Here is an 18,329-nt window from a genome sequence, read left to right on the forward strand (position 1 = left end):
ACCGCTACGGTCGCAGGTTCGAATCCTGCCTCGGGCATGGATGTGTGTGTTGTCCTTAGGTTAGTTAGGTTTAAGTAGTTCTAAGTTCTAGGGGACTTATGACCTCAGTAGTTGAGTCCCATAGTGCTCAGAGCCATTTGAACCATTTTGGGAAATTAACATTAAAATTTCTTTTTTTTTTCTCTCATTGGGATTTTTCCTAACGAAGGAGCCTAAAGAAACATTTTGTCGTGAATACTGTAAAAACAGATCAGCTCATTTCAGGGCCAGCCGTGCGTGATAACGGTGATCCCGTTTCCCGTGTCTTTGCTCTCTTCCTCCAGCGAGCATATTTTGCTCACTGTATGTCCCCCATCTAGCTGCACAAATTACCGTTTGTCACACACCATTTCCAGGCTGCCTCCATCGATTAAACCTGTTCGCTCTTACGAACACAGGAGCCACATCTCTTGTTTCCGAAATGAGGCTGTTCCCCAGCCGGGAGACAGTGGGCTCTGAAGTAACATGGCCACGCTGAACAACAGAAGAAGCTCTCTAGTAGACAAGTAACACACGATGTGTTTTATTAGGCATACCGTGAGTATAGACACTGGAAGAGCCATGTCCACTGCTGCTGAATCCGTCATTAACAAGTACAATGCGCTGCTACTGTCAGACAGTAATTCAACGACATTTAATTAAGTGCCCGTGAAGGGAGCGCAGTCAAAGTGAGACGTGATCCACGTCTACGTGCGAGAATCCCAGAGGCTGGACTGCTGTCTGACGTACATAACTGATGTAGTATACGATAGAAGCTCGGAATCGCAGAGACCACGTCGATGAGGCGAAGCTAGGTGTAGCCCGGCGGATAACCAACGAAAACAAATCCAAGGCCAGACTGCACTGGAGGTCGGTGCAGGTGAATTCTGTCAAGAGTCGTCAGCTGTACTGGTTCTGGTTCGCCCCTGCCATTGGTCGCAGCGGTGGCTGTCATACTTTCCTATGACGAAAACCCATGGTTTTTGTCGTTGTTGTCCTGGACTGTTGTATTTCTTCCTCGCTGACGCAGGTTCGGCAGGCCCGCTTTGTTACTGTTAATATCCCGCTAACGCGGCGCCGGCAGGCCCTGGATCCGGCAACCCGCAGCAGCGATCTGTATTGCTGGAGGACTGCGTGTAGGTTACAACAGGATAGACATCAGTTAAGTTGGTGAGGGGATTTAGTTACGAATGAAATGGTGGCCCTCAACTACCCTCTGACTCAGAGCTGAAATGTTAAAAGTTGACTTCGTTGGTTTCGTTGTCTAGGGGCCGGGACATGTAGTTGCCGCATTAAAAGCCAAATATTGCTGAGTCTACAGTATACAATATGAATATACATATGCATCGAATGGTCCAAAGTTCCTATCACTCTGCAATTGCGAATTTTGAATGCTCTACAGAAATTTATAAATGAAAAGTTGCAATTAAATAAATTCTGCAGGTACTATTTAACGACTTTAAATGATGGATACGATAGCAAAAGTACCTTTAAGAATGCCCTTTATTAATGGAAAACACTTATTGGTGTCGATGGTCCAGCAATTAAATAAAATATAAGTTGAATAACAGGGAAACAATAAATTCCTACTTCACGTAATTGGATATGAACAACAGCATAGCTCTCGAAACATTCACTTCTAAACGCAAACTACGTCTTCACTGCAGAAGCCATGGAAAACTCCCAGGTGCACAAGTCGGCACTACTAAATATTTATATCTCCCGCGACCAGGCGCAAACTGCTCCACTCTCCAAGTCTTTCCTGCGACTGTGCTTCCGTCGCGCCTTACTGTCCGGGACTCTCTCGTGTCCTTTCCCGTACTGTCCAGAACTCTCTCGTGTCCTCTCCCCTCTTACATCCAGTCTCCCCATTAACGAGCGCTGTGATGGGCTAGAGCAATCCCGCTATGTCTTCAAGCCAACACACACTCATAAACATATTTAAACGCATTAGAAATACTGGATTTACAATTAAATAACTTGAAATTAAATAAATATTCCTATGGCTGGGCCATAAACACGCTCTAACACAGGTTATTAAATACATAACCAAATTAAATAAACATATATCAATAGAACAGAAGTAAGCCCGTAGCCTAATGCCTGTGTGCTTCCTAACACAGTAAATAATTGACCGATTTCTTCATGAGTAACATATATTGGATATAAACAAAGACATAGTTGAATAAATACACTCCTGGAAATTGAAATAAGAACACCGTGAATTCATTGTCCCAGGAAGGGGAAACTTTATTGACACATTCCTGGGGTCAGATACATCACATGATCACACTGACAGAACCACAGGCACATGGACACAGGCAACACAGCATGCACAATGTCGGCACTAGTACAGTGTATATCCACCTTTCGCAGCAATGCAGGCTGCTATTCTCCCATGGAGACGATCGTAGAGATGCTGGATGTAGTCCTGTGGAACGGCTTGCCATGCCATTTCCACCTGGCGCCTCAGTTGGACCAGCGTTCGTGCCGGACGTGCAGACCGCGTGAGACGACGCTTCATCCAGTCCCAAACATGCTCAATGGGGGACAGATCCGGAGATCTTGATGGCCAGGGTAGTTGACTTACACCTTCTAGAGCACGTTGGGTGGCACGGGATACATGCGGACGTGCGTTGTCCTGTTGGAACAGCAAGTTCCCTTGCCGGTCTAGGAATGGTAGAACGATGGGTTCGATGACGGTTTGGATGTACCGTGCACTATTCAGTGTGGTGTACGGCCAGTGTAGGAGATCGCTCCCCACACCATGATGCCGGGTGTTGGCCCTGTGTGCCTCGGTCGTATGCAGTCCTGATTGTGGCGCTCACCTGCACGGCGCCAAACACGCATACGACCATCATTGGCACCAAGGCAGAAGCGACTCTCATCGCTGAAGACGACACGTCTCCATTCGTCCCTCCATTCACGCCTGTCGCGACACCACTGGAGGCGGGCTGCACGATGTTGGGGCGTGAGCGGAAGACGGCCTAACGGTGTGCGGGACCGTAGCCCAGCTTCATGGAGACGGTTGCGAATGGTCCTTGCCGATACCCCAGGAGCAACAGTGTCCCTAATTTGCTGGGAAGTGGCGGTGCGGTCCCCTACGGCACTGCGTAGGATCCTACGGTCTTGACGTGCATCCGTGCGTCGCTGCGGTCCGGTCCCAGGTCGACGGGCACGTGCACCTTCCGCCGACCACTGGCGACAACATCGATGTACTGTGGAGACCTCACGCCCCACGTGTTGAGCAATTCGGCGGTACGTCCACCCGGCCTCCCGCATGCCCACTATACGCCCTCGCTCAAAGTCCGTCAACTGCACATACGGTTCACGTCCACGCTGTCGCGGCATGCTACCAGTGTTAAAGACTGCGATGGAGCTCCGTATGCCACGGCAAACTGGCTGACACTGACGGCGGCGGTGCACAAATGCTGCGCAGCTAGCGCCATTCGACGGCCAACACCGCGGTTCCTGGTGTGTCCGCTGTGCCGTGCGTGTGATCATTGCTTGTACAGCCCTCTCGCAGTGTCCGGAGCAAGTATGGTGGGTCTGACACACTGGTGTCAATGTGTTCTTTTTTCCATTTCCAGGAGTGTATATTTATAAGCATGCTGCTACCGTTTGTTCATGTAACTTTGGAGTACTTACGGCCTGAGGTGATCGATAGCAATCGGCCACTTTGACCTCCCATAGCTCATGTACTATTCAAGTTACATGCCTGTGATTTATATTAATTTAGGTTTACACTAATAGCTTTCTGAAGACACATTGATTGACAAAATCGGACGAACCGTTTAGATTTTGGAAATTCGTTGCTGGGTGTTACTTGTTAATTTATCATCAGATACTAAACTTTAAGTTAATAAAGGTATTGAAAATCTGATTACACCATTAGGATCGTCGTGAAAATAATGGTAATGTAGATGTTTCTTTTTGAGGTATCATGATTCATCTAGCTACTATTAATTCCTATACGAACTATGAAATGCCTGCCATTATGGTTTCAAAAAGTCCGCCATCTTTGGCACTCTCGGCATGTCTCCTTCATCGACACAGCGTCACAGTGGAATTCCCAGCCACGTGGTCGCGCTGGACCCCAGCTAACGTTCGCCACCAAGCGGCGGCCGCAGAACAGCGGCACGCCGAAAGGCCCCAGCGCGGCCACGCCAACTCCGAACATAGAATATTTTCAGGGCACCACAACTCTCCCGTTGCCTCACAGTGCTGTGGACCGATTGTGCTCTGGTCTTTCTTATTACTGTTTGAGATTCTAGAATGTCTGCAGGAAGCAGCACTTTAGAGCAAGTACTATGAGCGTTAGCAGGTGAATGACAATTCAAGTGCCTATTTTCTACTCTGGACGCTCACTGGCCTAAAGGTCTTCATGTTAAAACAAATTGATGGAGCGGTTTGGTATCTTGTGAAACTGGCAGTCAGCCATCTCCACATCACCACTCGTGAGATACATGAGGCTATTTTTGTGCCCTTTGGGGCAGAGATAGTGTTGCGGACCTTATTTTCAGTGATCAGTGGTGCGGTCCTCCCCTCTCAGGAAGTATCGATAGAGTTCAGCAGTGTGTTCCTGAGGACCGACATAAGTACTGGCTTAGTCAGTTTTCAAGGAGGCGGTTGCTGGCCAAAGGGTATAAAAGGAACTGAATGCACGAGGTTACATAGCAAAGCGTGGAGAAACTAGCTTGCTGGGGCTACTGAGCGTTATTAGAATATAATCAACTCTGTTTTCCTCGAATGGAAATCTCAAGTGTAGATTTGTTGTGTGTTCCTTTATCATTTTTGTCTTTAAACTGTGATCATGTGTTTTTCATAGACGAAATCGCAGAAATTGGCTAGTGATGATGTGGTGACGGTTTGACGTGTACATTTTCAAATGCAGTTGGTGGATTTCCGGGTCTTTCGAAAGTAGTTGGACTGCTATAAGGTCATCGATTACCTGTGTAGAAGTCAAAGCGAGGATGGCGACCCCTATTTAAATGAATAGTATACGTGAATAAATACATACAATTAAGCTGGGACCAATAGCAAATGCTTAGGAGACAGGCTAAGAAGAAATAAGTCACGTCATTTATCTCGCATAAAGCACAAAACAAACAAGTAAGAGTGTGCAGACACTGACCGTGGTCATAAGTGGTACTTTGACGAACGCTAGGATGTCAGACGCCATAGAACGTTTCATGTTCAGAGGCTTCGCTATTTAACCACTCATGGATATTTTTTACCTAATTTGCAAGAAATGTGTATTTTAAACAAAAATAATTGTGGTAAGTCTAGCTTGCTACTTCAGGTTTCGTTATTCACTTTTCAAATATCGTCAAAAAGGCGCACTCATAGTTACGAAATTAGACGAACAGAAGGCACAATAATTACACTAAAGTCACCGCTACTTGTAAAGGTCCCCCGGACATTATAAAAAACGGAACACGATTCTCTATGTGGTGTGTAATCACCACGGATCGCAATGCACGCCGTGGAATGTGTTTCCACGCCAGTTCTCGTGGCAGGGCGTTTCATTCCTTCAGAGCGCGATTCACGCAGCCGAATTGTCGTTGGTGCGTGTGCACGTGCTGCAGTACATCTTCAAAACACACCCCACTTCTGCTGGGAAGAATACAAGCCGTAGGAACGGGAAGGCCGGTCCATTCGCCTAATATTCACGGTGACATCAGTGTAATTGTTGTTTTTGAATAAAAGGGTCTTTTCTGTTCGCTTCATTTCGTATTTCTTTCAGTTATCTTCAACATCTACATCTACACGACTACTCTGCAGACCATTGTAAGTGCCTGACAGAGGGTTTACGGAACCACTTTCACACTATTACTATAATTCCACTCTCGAACTGTGCACGAAAAAGACGAACATTTCAGTCTTTCCTTGCGTGCTATGATTTTTCTTTTGTGTTACTAAAATTATTTCACCCTTTGTAGGTGGGCGTCAACAAAATGTTTACGCAATCGGAGGAGAGAGTTGGAGATAGAAATTTGGTGAGAAGATATCGCTGCAACGAAAAAGACTTTCCTTTAATAATTACCCATCCAACTCGCGTATCATATGCACGACACTCTCTCCCCTATTTCGCAATAGTTAAGAGTTGCTCTACTTTGAGATTTTACGATCTTCCCCGTCAGTGCCCTGTCTGCTAAGGAGCCCATGCTGCATAACAGTACTCTAGCACAGGAGCAACAAGCATTGTGTAGGCCGTCGCTGTAGTGGATTTATTGCATCTTTCACCTGATCTGCTGTTAAAACGCGGTCTTTGGTTCGCCTTTCTCACAACGTTCTCTATCTATGTGATCGTTCCACTTTACGTCTTTCGTTAATCTTATCCCTAGGTATTTATTTCAGTTGACAGCCTTTAGGTGTGATTTATCGTGTAACCGAAATTTAAAGTATTTTCTTTTAGTAATCATGTGAATGATTGCTGCGGAAACAAGTTCTCGAAGTACGCGTACACCACCATTGCTCTACCACACGAACATAGGGCTTATATTCGTCTGGTGTGAGGCGTTCCCTGTGGAAGTCCATGGAGGCCGAACCGCACAATAACCCTGAAAGAGTGGTTGGCTTGGTGCGGCGGAGGGGTGAAGTGGACTGCGATAGTCGCCGTGGGGTCGTGGACCACTGAGGCTGCGGCGGGGACGGAGCCTCTCAGTCGTTTCTAGGTCCTCGGTTAACATACAATGCAATACAATACAATCATGTGAATGACCTCACAATTTTCATTATACGGGACTAATGCTACTTTGTGCACCATACAATTTGTCCACATAATTTTGTAATTGGGTTTTATCTTCTGATGGATTTATAGACGGTCAAAGACAGCATCATCTACAAACAATCTAAGCTGCTGTGATTGCAGAGGGCCTATAACACATCCTCGAGGAATTTGAGACATCACTTCTGATTTACTCGATGGTTTGCCCTCAGTCACTAGAAACTGTGACTTTTCGGGCAGTAAATCATGAATCTATTCGCACAACGGAGGTACGCCTCATTTAGAAGCTGCTTGTGGGGACCGGTTCGAAAGTCACCTGGAAAACACGAAAGATGATATCAGTTTCAGATACGCTGTCGACAGCTTTCATTACTTCGTGTGAATAAATAACTTCTTGTGTTGCACAAGAATGATATTTTATGAACCCGTGCCATGTGTCACTAGATTGTTTTCTTCGAGGTATTTCATAATTTTCGGATATAATGTTTGTTACAAAAGTCTACTAGAAATCGACATCAGAGATACTGGTGTGTAATTCAGCGTATTACTCTTATTTTCTTCCTTGAGTATTGGGGTGACTTGTGCAACTTTGCAGTCATTAGGAACGGAGTTTTCGTTGAGCGAGGAGTTGTTTATCACTGCTAAACGTGGAGTTATTTTATCCCCACATTCTGAAAGGAATGTAACTGGTATACATTGTGGACTGGAAAACTTCCCTATATTAAGTTAGTACTGCTTCACTGCTACGAGGATATCTACTGCTAAGTTACTCAAGTTGGCAGCAGTTCTTCATTGGGGTTCTGAAATATTTACTTCGTCTTCTTTTTCTGAAGGAATACAGTAAAAGTCTATCCACTAACTCCTCTTTAGTAGTACTGTCATCGATAAAAAGACCGTTGCTACCACGCAGTGAAGGAATTAATATCATATTGCCGCTGGTGTACGTGACGTACAACCAGAATCTCTTTGGATTTTCTGTCAAGTTTGGAAACCGAAATACTTTTTGGAAACTATTAAGGGCATCTCGCATTGACATCCACGGTAAATTCCGAGCTTCCGTAAACCATGCCAACCTTGGGTTTTTTTGTGTTATTTTAAATTTGAAATACTTCTTCCGTTCCTTCTGCAACATTATTCTAACTTTCATGCAATGGGGTGGGATAGGGGAGGGGAAGGGTTCGGATAACCAGTTCCATCTCGTGATAATTTATTGTGGTACGAATTTCTGAATTTATGCCGAAAATATTTCTTTGAATTCAAGCATCATCTGATCTAAGATTACGTAGGTGAGTAGGAATGGAGACTGCCACTGCGGAAGGTTTGAAGCGAATTTTTATCTGCTTTTTTAAATATATAGAGTTTCATTTATTTTTGGTTGGTTTCTGTGTTGAGGTATTCAGTCTCGCTACAACGGCCTATGTGGTCAGTAATCCCTATATTCACCACGATGTTCTCTATTTGCTTGAGATTATTAGTCGAAAAGAGCTCAAGTATGTTTTTGCGACCCTGTGCGGAGGTTCGAGTCCTCCCTCAGGCATGGGTGTGTGTGTTTGTCCTTAGGATAATTTAGGTTTAGTAGTGTATAAGCTTAGGGACTGATGAACTTAGCAGTTAAGTCCCATTTGATGTTTTTGTTTTTGCGACCATTTACACTTGGAATGGACTCCTAAACTAACTGCTTAAAATATTTTCTGCAGTAATCGTTTAGAACAATTTCAGACGAGGTTTCACACATACCACTTGCTTTCGACACGTATACTGCCAAAATCTCGAAGGAAGATTGAAGGCACCACCAACTACACACCGATTCAGCTGCTCCTACTGAAGGGTTTTGTGCAACCTCCAACGCCTACAAAAATCAACGTGCATGTTTTGATGCTCTCTCGCTCGCTATGCGCTCCTACTGAAAACATGGAAAAGATGTTTGTAGGAAATTTAATGTAGTTAAATTATCTATTCAGATACATTTTCGCTGGACGCAACATTTTTCGCGTTTTTCAAGAAAAACGAACAAAAGTGGCCTTAAAATTCGTTTCCCTTCAATAACTCGAAAGCTGTGGCCTACAAAAAGGACCTGTTAATTTTCCTGTTGGATTATTGGTTTACATATAGGGAATGAGCGAATATGTTTTTTGAAGACGTTGCGGGTTCCACAAAACCTATCGCTAGGGGCATATGAGCCATCCTGTATAACTATATGACGGGGTAGCCATTTTCAATGATTCTCAACTTTTCTTTAAACCGTTCAGCTACTGTATCATCTGAATCAGGAGGGTCTGTACTGCTCTGTTGCTGTTCTTTCGATTTATGGCTTCATTAAGCTATGTTGATTTATAGTGACTTATCATGCCCAAGACACTTGCATCCTTAAAATTTTGAACACCAATTTGTTTGACTAATTATAGAAATTTTTATTTTCATTTGATAATGATAATAGGCGCCATCAAGCCCATTGAAAATGTTCGCATTTAAAGTTGTATTAACTCTAATGCTGCCAGCCGGAGTGGCCGAGCGGTTCTAGGCGCTTTAGTCCGGAACCGCGCGACCGCTACGGCCGCAGGTTCGAATCCTGCCTCGGGAATAGATGTGTGTGATGTCCGTAGGTTAGTTAGGTTTAAGAAGTACTAAGTTCTAGGGGACTGATGACCTCAGCTGTTAAGTCCCATAGTGCTCACAGCCATTTCATTTCACTAACTCAAATACCCAGTTCTGCACAACACACTGTTGTAACTGCCGTAACTACCTGCTACATCAAGTTGTGGGCGCAGTGGCCTCCGACCGCGGAGTTCGGATTGACTGCAATTACCGGGGAGTGCGAGCGCCCCGCCAGACGTACGCTCGACCCGCCGCTTCGCCAGGTGACAGGTGGCGGACTCGGCGCTCGCGCGAAGCGCCGCCGGCAGGGCGGTGTGTGCGCGCTGGCGTCGGCGCCGGAGCTGCAATTGTTTCGCGAGGCGGCGCGCTCCATTGTGCGTTGGCGGTCTTTGTGCGTGGCGGGCCGGCACGAGGTGGCGCGTAGCGGGCTGCGTCACCTGTCCGGCGATAGCTGCCGCACAATGGCTGCACCTGTTGGACATCGGACACCGCTGACGCTAAGTTTCACAGCGAGTGCGCCTCGCTCGAGTACGTCTAGGCAGCTACTTGCGACCTAGTTGTCCCACCTGGTAGCCTTGTTTCCTCAACATATACAGGGTGTTTCAAAAATGACCGGTATATTTGAAACGGCAATAAAAACTAAACGAGCAGCGATAGAAATACACCGTTTGTTGCAATATGCTTGGGACAACAGTACATTTTCAGGCGGACAAACTTTCGAAATTACAGTAGTTACAATTTTCAACAACAGATGGTGCTGCAAGTGATGTGAAAGATATAGAAGACAACGCAGTCTGTGGGTGCGCCATTCTGTACGTCGTCTTTCTGCTGTAAGCGTGTGCTGTTCACAACGTGCAAGTGTGCTGTAGACAACATGGTTTATTCCTTAGAACAGAGGATTTTTCTGGTGTTGGAATTCCACCGCCTAGAACACAGTGTTGTTGCAACAAGACGAAGTTTTCAACGGAGGTTTAATGTAACCAAAGGACCGAAAAGCGATACAATAAAGGATCTGTTTGAAAAATTTCAACGGACTGGGAACGTGTCGGATGAACGTGCTGGAAAGGTAGGGCGACCGCGTACGGCAACCACAGAGGGCAACGCGCAGTTAGTGCAGCAGGTGATCCAACAGCGGCCTCGGGTTTCCGTTCGCCGTGTTGCAGCTGCGGTCCAAATGACGCCAACGTCCACGTATCGTCTCATGCGCCAGAGTTTACACCTCTATGCATACAAAATTCAAACGCGGCAACCCCTCAGCGCCGCTACCATTGCTGCACGAGAGACATTCGCTAACGATATAGTGCACAGGATTGATGACGGCGATATGCATGTGGGCAGCATTTGGTTTACTGACGAAGCTTAATTTTACCTGGACGGCTTCGTCAATAAACAGAACTGGCGCATATGGGGAACCGAAAAGCCCCATGTTGCAGTCCCATCGTCCCTGCATCCTCAAAAAGTACTGGTCTGGGCCGCCATTTCTTCCAAAGGAATCATTGGCCCATTTTTCAGATCCGAAACGATTACTGCATCACGCTATCTGGACATTCTTCGTGAATTTGTGGCGGTACAAACTGCCTTAGACGACACTGCGAACACCTCGTGGTTTATGCAAGATGGTGCCCGGCCACATCGCACGGCCGACGTCTTTAATTTCCTGAATGAATATTTCGATGATCGTGTGATTGCTTTGGGCTATCCGAAACATACAGGAGGCGGCGTGGATTGGCCTCCCTATTCGCCAGACATGAACCCCTGTGACTTCGTTCTGTGGGGACACTTGAAAGACCAGGTGTACCGCCAGAATCCAGAAACAATTGAACAGCTGAAGCAGTACATCTCATCTGAATGTGAAGCAATTCCGCCAGACACGTTGTCAAAGGTTTCGGGTAATTTCGTTCAGAGACTACGCCATATTATTGCTACGCATGGTGGATATGTGGAAAATATCGTACTATAGAGTTTCCCAGACCGCAGCGCCATCTGTTGTTGAAAATTGTAACTACTGTAATTTCGAAAGTTTGTCTGCCTGAAAATGTACTGTTGTCCCAAGCATATTGCAACAAACGGTGTGTTTCTATCGCTGCTCGTTTAGTTTTTATTGCCGTTTCAAATATACCGGTCATTTTTGAAACACCCTGTATTTGTCTCACGTAGAGTCGAGGGTACGTCACTCTAACTGAGAAGGGGACAGGTATGTCATCATTTGTGTAAACACTGCTAAAGACACATTGAATCGCGCGGTGCCGACCTGTCGCCGTGTCATCTTGTGCCATATGGCTAGTATCACGCATCCCTCGAAGTCCATCTTTCTACAGATGATTGCGGGATCTCGAATGTTCACCATAAAATGTCGAACACCTTCAGCCGTCTAAATTTCCAGTTGTTACGCCAATCCACTCTATACAATTTGAAACGAGACTCGTTGTTGTGTACATAGTTCCGCGTAGTCAGCGCGCACACAACTTTCCCACTAGAGCGCGCCCCGCTAAGCACAACAGCGCAGGCGCAGCGCTCGTCCGTCTCCGCACTACGAGATGGCGCTATCTTAGAGACGGACCAAATTCTGCTGCCGTCGATCCGCGTATTAATATGTAACGCAGCCAATGAGATTGCTGCTAACGTAGAACTTTTTTCCTCGCGGATCACACTCGCGCAGTGATACCTGAACGCTAGAGGTATTATAACGACTCAGTCTGCATTAGTCTGTACCACTCTGCATTAGTCTGTAGTCAAGTTTCAGTCTACGCCTAATAAGATTACCATATTCCTGTACATAGCCATGAAGAGAAATGTACAAACACTTTGTCAAGTATCAGACATATGTGAGAATAAGATTAACGTACCAAGACCAAAGGAACTTCAGATTGTCAATTGTAAACAGCATCCAGAATCAAGTTACGTAATATGTACGTTTTTTATTATTTTAGTAAACGTGTGTGAAAATTAATCAAATTCTGTTTAAAGATGGTCACCGTCAATCTGCTACTCTAAGCGTGCAAGTGGCATTTCTATCGTCTGACCTAAAGGCAGAAGATAAAAGACGCCACGATAAGACCACGAGACATATTGCTGACACTCGCCTACTTCGTTACAGCGACAAATCAAATAATCTGATGGTGTGTGTACCGAAGGTCTTACAGTACGCACACCACACTCGTCCTACTAGACAACACGTGTCCAGTCATCAACATTCCAATGTCGGTGTTTACGGGCCCAGGCGAGGCGTAAAGCTTTGTGTCGTGCATTCATCAAGGGTAGACGAGTGGGTCTTCTGCTGCTGTTGTTTCCTATCTACATAAATGATCTTTTGGATAGGGTGGATAGCAATGTGCGGCTGTTTGCTGATGATGCTGTGGTGTACGGGAAGGTATCGTCGTTGACTTGGACAGGATTTGTGATTGGTGTAAAGAATGGCAGCTAACTCTAAATATAGATAAATGTAAATTAATGCAAATGAATAAGAAAAAGAAACCCGTAATGTTTGAATACTCCATTAGTAGGGTAGCGCTTGACACAGTCACGTCGAATAAATATTTGGGCGTAACACTGCAGAGCGACATGAAGTGGCACAAGCATGTAACGACAGTGGTGGGGAAGGCGGATAGTCATCTTCGGTTCATTGGTAGAATTTTGGGAAGATATGGCTCATCTGTAAAGGAGACCGCTTATAAAACACTAATATGACCTATTCTTGAGTACTGCTCGAGCGTTTGGGATCCCTATCAGGTCGTATTGAGGGAGGACATAGAAGCAGTTCAGAGGCGGGCTGCTAGATTTGTTACTGGTAAGTTTCATCATCACGCGAGTGTAACGGAAATGCTTCAGGAACTCGGGTGGGAGTCTCTGGTGGAAAGGAGGCGTTCTTTTCGTGAATCGCTACTGAGGAAATTTAGAGAATCAGCATTTGAGGCTGACTGCAGTACAGTTTTACTGCCGCCAACTTATATTTCGCGGAAAGACCACAAAGATAAGATAAGAGAGATTAGGGCTCGTACATAGGCATATAGGTAGTCATTTTTCCCTCGTTCTGTTTGGGAGTGGAACAGGGAGAGAAGATGCTAGTTGTGGTACGAGGTACCCTCCGCCACGCAACGTATGGTGGATTGCGGAGTATGTATGTAGATGTATCGATGATGTTTCGCTGGATGGTTCGCACGCTGACACTTGATGACGGCCCAGCATCGAAACCTGCGGCAGTTTGCGGAAGGGTTGCACTTCTGTCACGCTGAACGATTCTCTTCATTCGTCGTTGGTCCCGTTCTTTTTCCGGCCACAGCGATGTCGGAGATTTGATGTCTTACCGGATTCTTGATGTTCACGGTACATTCATGAAATGGTTATACGTGAAAATCCCCACTTCATCGCTACCTCGGAGACGCTGTGTCCCATAGCTCGTGCGCCGACTATAACTCCACGTTCAAACTCATTTAAATCCTGACAGTCCGCTAGTGTAGCAGCAGTAACCGATCTAACAAGTGCTCGAGACACTTGTTGTCTTATATAGGCATTGCCGACCGCAGCGCCATATTCTGCCTATTTAGATATCTCCGTATTTGAATACGCATGCCTATACCGGTTTCTTTGGCGCTTTTGTGTATTTCCAAGTGGCAAAAGACACGACTTTGCTCATATTCCTTTAGATATACTTGCGGTGACACATCATTGCGCATTTGTTCAAATGCTTCAGATGGCTGTGAGCACTGTGGGACTTAACTTTAATGTTTCAAATGGCTCTGAGTATTATGTGACTTAACTTCTGAGGTCATCAGTCGCCTAGAACTAATAACTAATTAAACCTAACTAACCTAAGGACATCACACACATCCATGCCCGAGGCAGGATTCGAACCTGCGACTGTAGCGGTCGCGCGGTTCCAGACGGTAGCGCCTAGAACCGCTCGGCTACCCCGGCTGGCTGCGCATATGTTGATAGACCTTGAACTGTTATATGTTTCTTTGCATGCCCATCTTCTGCAACAGCTGTTATACATAAATTACTGTTTTATTGCCTTTTTAAGCTTGCCAATTCAAGAATACTGTCTACCAGATGCGTTCCGCTCTTACTCACGAATCATCTTCAGCGGTCATTCGGGCAATATGGTACACATAGTATCATTTTAATTGCAGTATTCATTTGTTGAAACGATTTTTCTTTATCATTGTGTTCGAGTTATTGACTGAGCTTCTCCTCCCGTGTGGATCTTCGAATTCCATTGCTTTCTCCCGTGTCACTATCGAAGATTAAGTCACATTACATAAGGAAATGCGGGCTTCTTTAATACTGAAATATTGTGAAAGGTGAATGAGCAACCCGTTTTTCTTCGACTTAAATCTAGGCTAACGAAAAACCTATGGACATAACATTAAACAAGAGGAAAGGCACACTGGGTAAATCATAGGCAGAATTTATAACCAGAAACTCTTTTTAATCTATTAATATCAAACTGCTGATACATGTTATGGATATTACGTACGCTATACTTCAAGAATGACAGCTTAACTTGGTTTGCAAATAAAAGAGAAATGCGTTTGATGAATAACGCTCTAAACCGCAGTAACTTTAAGATGGAAATAACAGTAATAGTGGGCCTTAGCTTTTATCGTATACGGCGTTACGTTTCGTCAAAGTCGATGAACAATGTGACGGTTTATTAGTGATGAGTTTTTCCCTCCTGGACAGTACAAGCAGACAAGGTGTGAACTATGGAAGAAACGAATTATCAAATGTGGAGTTGTTGAGTCTTACTTTTCAACGGATACACCACTAATTCAGCGAACCGCAGCAACAGTCTTTCTTCGTTCCAGTCCTCTTTCAAGACATTTTCCGTGTAAGTGCAAGAATACTGTTGTTAATGAAATACAAGTCACTTACCACTGCGTTGATCGGTTTTAGTGATATCCGTTACCGGCTCATTTAGCTTTTATCGTATACGGCGTTACGTTTCGTCAAAGTCGATGAACAATGTGACGGTTTATTAGTGATGAGTTTTTCCCTCCTGGACAGTACAAGCAGACAAGGTGTGAACTATGGAAGAAACGAATTATCAAATGTGGAGTTGTTGAGTCTTACTTTTCAACGGATACACCACTAATTCAACGAACCGCAGCACCAGTCTTTCTTCGTTCTAGTCCTCTTTCAAGACATTTTCCGTGTAAGTGCAAGAATAGTGTTGTTAATGAAGTACAAGTCACTTACCACTGCGTTGACCGGTTTTAGTGAAATCTGTTACCAGCTCATTGTTCAAAGTCTCAATAGTCACGCACTGCATCTTCATTTAAATGACAACGTTGCAGTTTTCATTTAAGTGCCGTATCTCGCTTTGACGGAGAGATCACTAGTTACTACAATGGAAGTTACTCCCTGGTGTCTCCGCACATGCCTTACCACTCTGTCGCTTCAAGTCAGCGTTTTAATATTCAGCACCAACTGTTCAGAAGTCCCATTCTCTTCTTTACCAATTTTACAACAGTCCACGATTCACTTCCATTCTAAGCTGTATTCCACATGTGCATTCACAGAAAAGTCTTCACAAACAAACACCTATGTTTCGTAGTAGTAGTCCACTTGTTTCATAGTAGTAGTCTTCTCGTAGCGAAGAATACTCTCTTTGCCTTTACTAATCTGGTTCAAAAATGGTTCAAATGGCTCTGAGCACTATGCGACTTAACTTCTGAGGTCATCAGTCACCTAGAACTTAGAACTAATTAAACCTAACAAACCCAATGACATCACACACATCCATGCCCGAGGTAGGATTCGAACCTGCGACTGTAGCGGTCGCTCGGTTCCAGACTGTAGCGCCTAGAACCGCACGGCCACTCCGGCCGGCTACTAATCTGGTTCGTCCGCAATGCGTTATTTTGCTTCCAAGACAGCACAATTCTTTCACGTCGTCTACAGCGTGCCTCCCAGTTTTGATGTTACGTTTATTGCGTTTATCATTAATCTCAATTCTGGTACTCCTCAACACTCCCGTCATTTTCAGGATTACTTTCAGTCCCTATAGCAAACGGCCTTGCCGCGGTAGTAACATCGGTTCCCGTCAAATAACCGAAGATAAGCGCTGTAGGGCTTGGCTAATATTTGGATGGGTGACCATCCCATCCGCCGAGCGCTGTTTTGGCAGGGGGGGGGGGGGGGGGGGTTGCACTCAGCCCTTGTGAGGCAAACTGAGGAGCTACTGGATTGAGAAGTAGCGGCTCCGGTCTCGTAAACTGACATAGGACCGGGACAGCGGTGTGCTGACCATATGCCTCTCCGTATCTGCATCCAGCGACGCCTGTGGGCTGAGGATGACACGGCGGCCGGTCGGTACCGTTGGGTCTTCCAAAGCCTGGTCTGACGGAGTTTTCAGTCCTCATTACTTGATCATTAGGCAGTTCATTCTATTGTACAGGTTTTGTAATTGTTCCTCACTTTTATCAATGAATATTGTCACTGACATCCTGAATTTTAATCCCTTTCCTGAAACTTCGCAATTTAGTGGCCTGTACTAGCCCCTTTAACACTAATGACAGTCGGAACATAACGTGAACTGGTGTGGACTGAAAAAAAAGCAACCTACGGAGAAATCCTGAGCTACACTACAAATCTCGCATTTGTGAGGTGTTCCTCCTACAATTCTGACGGAATTTTGGGCGATGGGGCACTGAAATGTTCTGCAGAAGATCGCCTGACCGAAGTTACACAGACGCACCACTGTTTCTTATCTGTCTACGGATATGTCAAACAAGACCGTACACGTGCCAAGGAAGCTTGTCAACTTAACCCTACTTTTGAAGCAGAAGCTTTTAGTGTGTGCTGTTTTTCGGTAGTAGTGGGAATGGTTACAAATGCAGGATTGAAGACCACAAAAACAACAACACTGACTCTGGCAATGTGTTTAAAGAAGAAGAAAACAAGACAGTGGTTCAGGGAACGTTTCAGAATGAGAGATAAATGTAAAATGAAAACCTGTTAATGTAAACGTTATATTCCGAACGTGATGTGAGAGGATGACATATATCAAGTGCGCCGTTTGATTACGTGTAAACATACCCCTCGCGAGAAAATTTTTCACATGCAGTAGCAAAAGTATCATGTCGGATCTCTGGTTGTAGCGTGTTAAGGCCCCGGTAAAGGATCAAACATTGGGTCAAACTTAACTATGCTTGCCAAATATTTGACCGTCTGCTGTGCGGTTTGACGTGTTTGTCAAGCATAGATGGTGTTCGACGTGTTTGCCAGATATTCTGACTGATGGAAAGTTTGACAAGATGGTAGACGTTATTTGTGACGATGATTCGCAGCAAATATTTGGTGAAAAACTGTTTTATTACAATTCGTCTCATTATATCGTGAGTTTCCACAACCAGGGAAACTGCGGTCAAGTATAAAAACAGAATAGCACTGACAATTACTAAAATGGTAGAGGTACAGCATCTCTCCCAGCTTTATATTACATATTAAAAGGTTAAGAAGAAAATCAGTATTTTACGCCTACAGTCACATACAGGCGAAATTGGAATGAAATAGAAGAAATCGAATTTATCCTGTCCTTACACTGACAATGTGGGCTATAAGAGACTGCGTTGTGGTATTTTAATGAAATGTGTTAGAGGAATAAGTAGGAGAGAACGTCTCACTGTCCGTCTGCAGGAAGTTTATGTAATCATCAGGTTCTGAATGTAACGAATCCATTAACAGGATTTCAGTTGTACATTTCTCTCTCATTTTGAAACATTCCCTGAGCCAGCGCCTTGTTTTCTTCTTCTTTAAGCACATTGGCAGAGTGAATGTTGTTATTTTTGTGGACCTCAGTCCGAAGAGTGGTTTTATGCAGCTCCCCATGTTACTAACAACGCTTTATCTGCATTTTTAGCCATTCCCACTACTGCCAAAATACAACATACACGGAAAACTTCTGCTTCAAAAGTATCGTTGACAAGCCTCCGTGATACGTGTATGGGCTTGTTTGACACTGCCGTGGCTAGATATGATTGAA

The 18,329-nt window shown here is 44.9% G+C and overlaps 1 protein-coding gene across 1 annotated transcript in view; it reads right to left on the reverse strand.

The window, feature by feature from the left end:
* LOC126235063 (uncharacterized) overlaps positions 1-18,329 on the reverse strand; it is a 559,517-nt gene that overhangs the window by 470,273 nt on the left and 70,915 nt on the right. The gene's annotated exons all lie outside the window — the stretch shown is intronic.

The sequence above is a fragment of the Schistocerca nitens genome, chromosome 2, assembly GCF_023898315.1.
Source record: "Schistocerca nitens isolate TAMUIC-IGC-003100 chromosome 2, iqSchNite1.1, whole genome shotgun sequence".
In the NCBI taxonomy this organism is placed as follows: Eukaryota; Metazoa; Arthropoda; class Insecta; order Orthoptera; family Acrididae; genus Schistocerca; species Schistocerca nitens.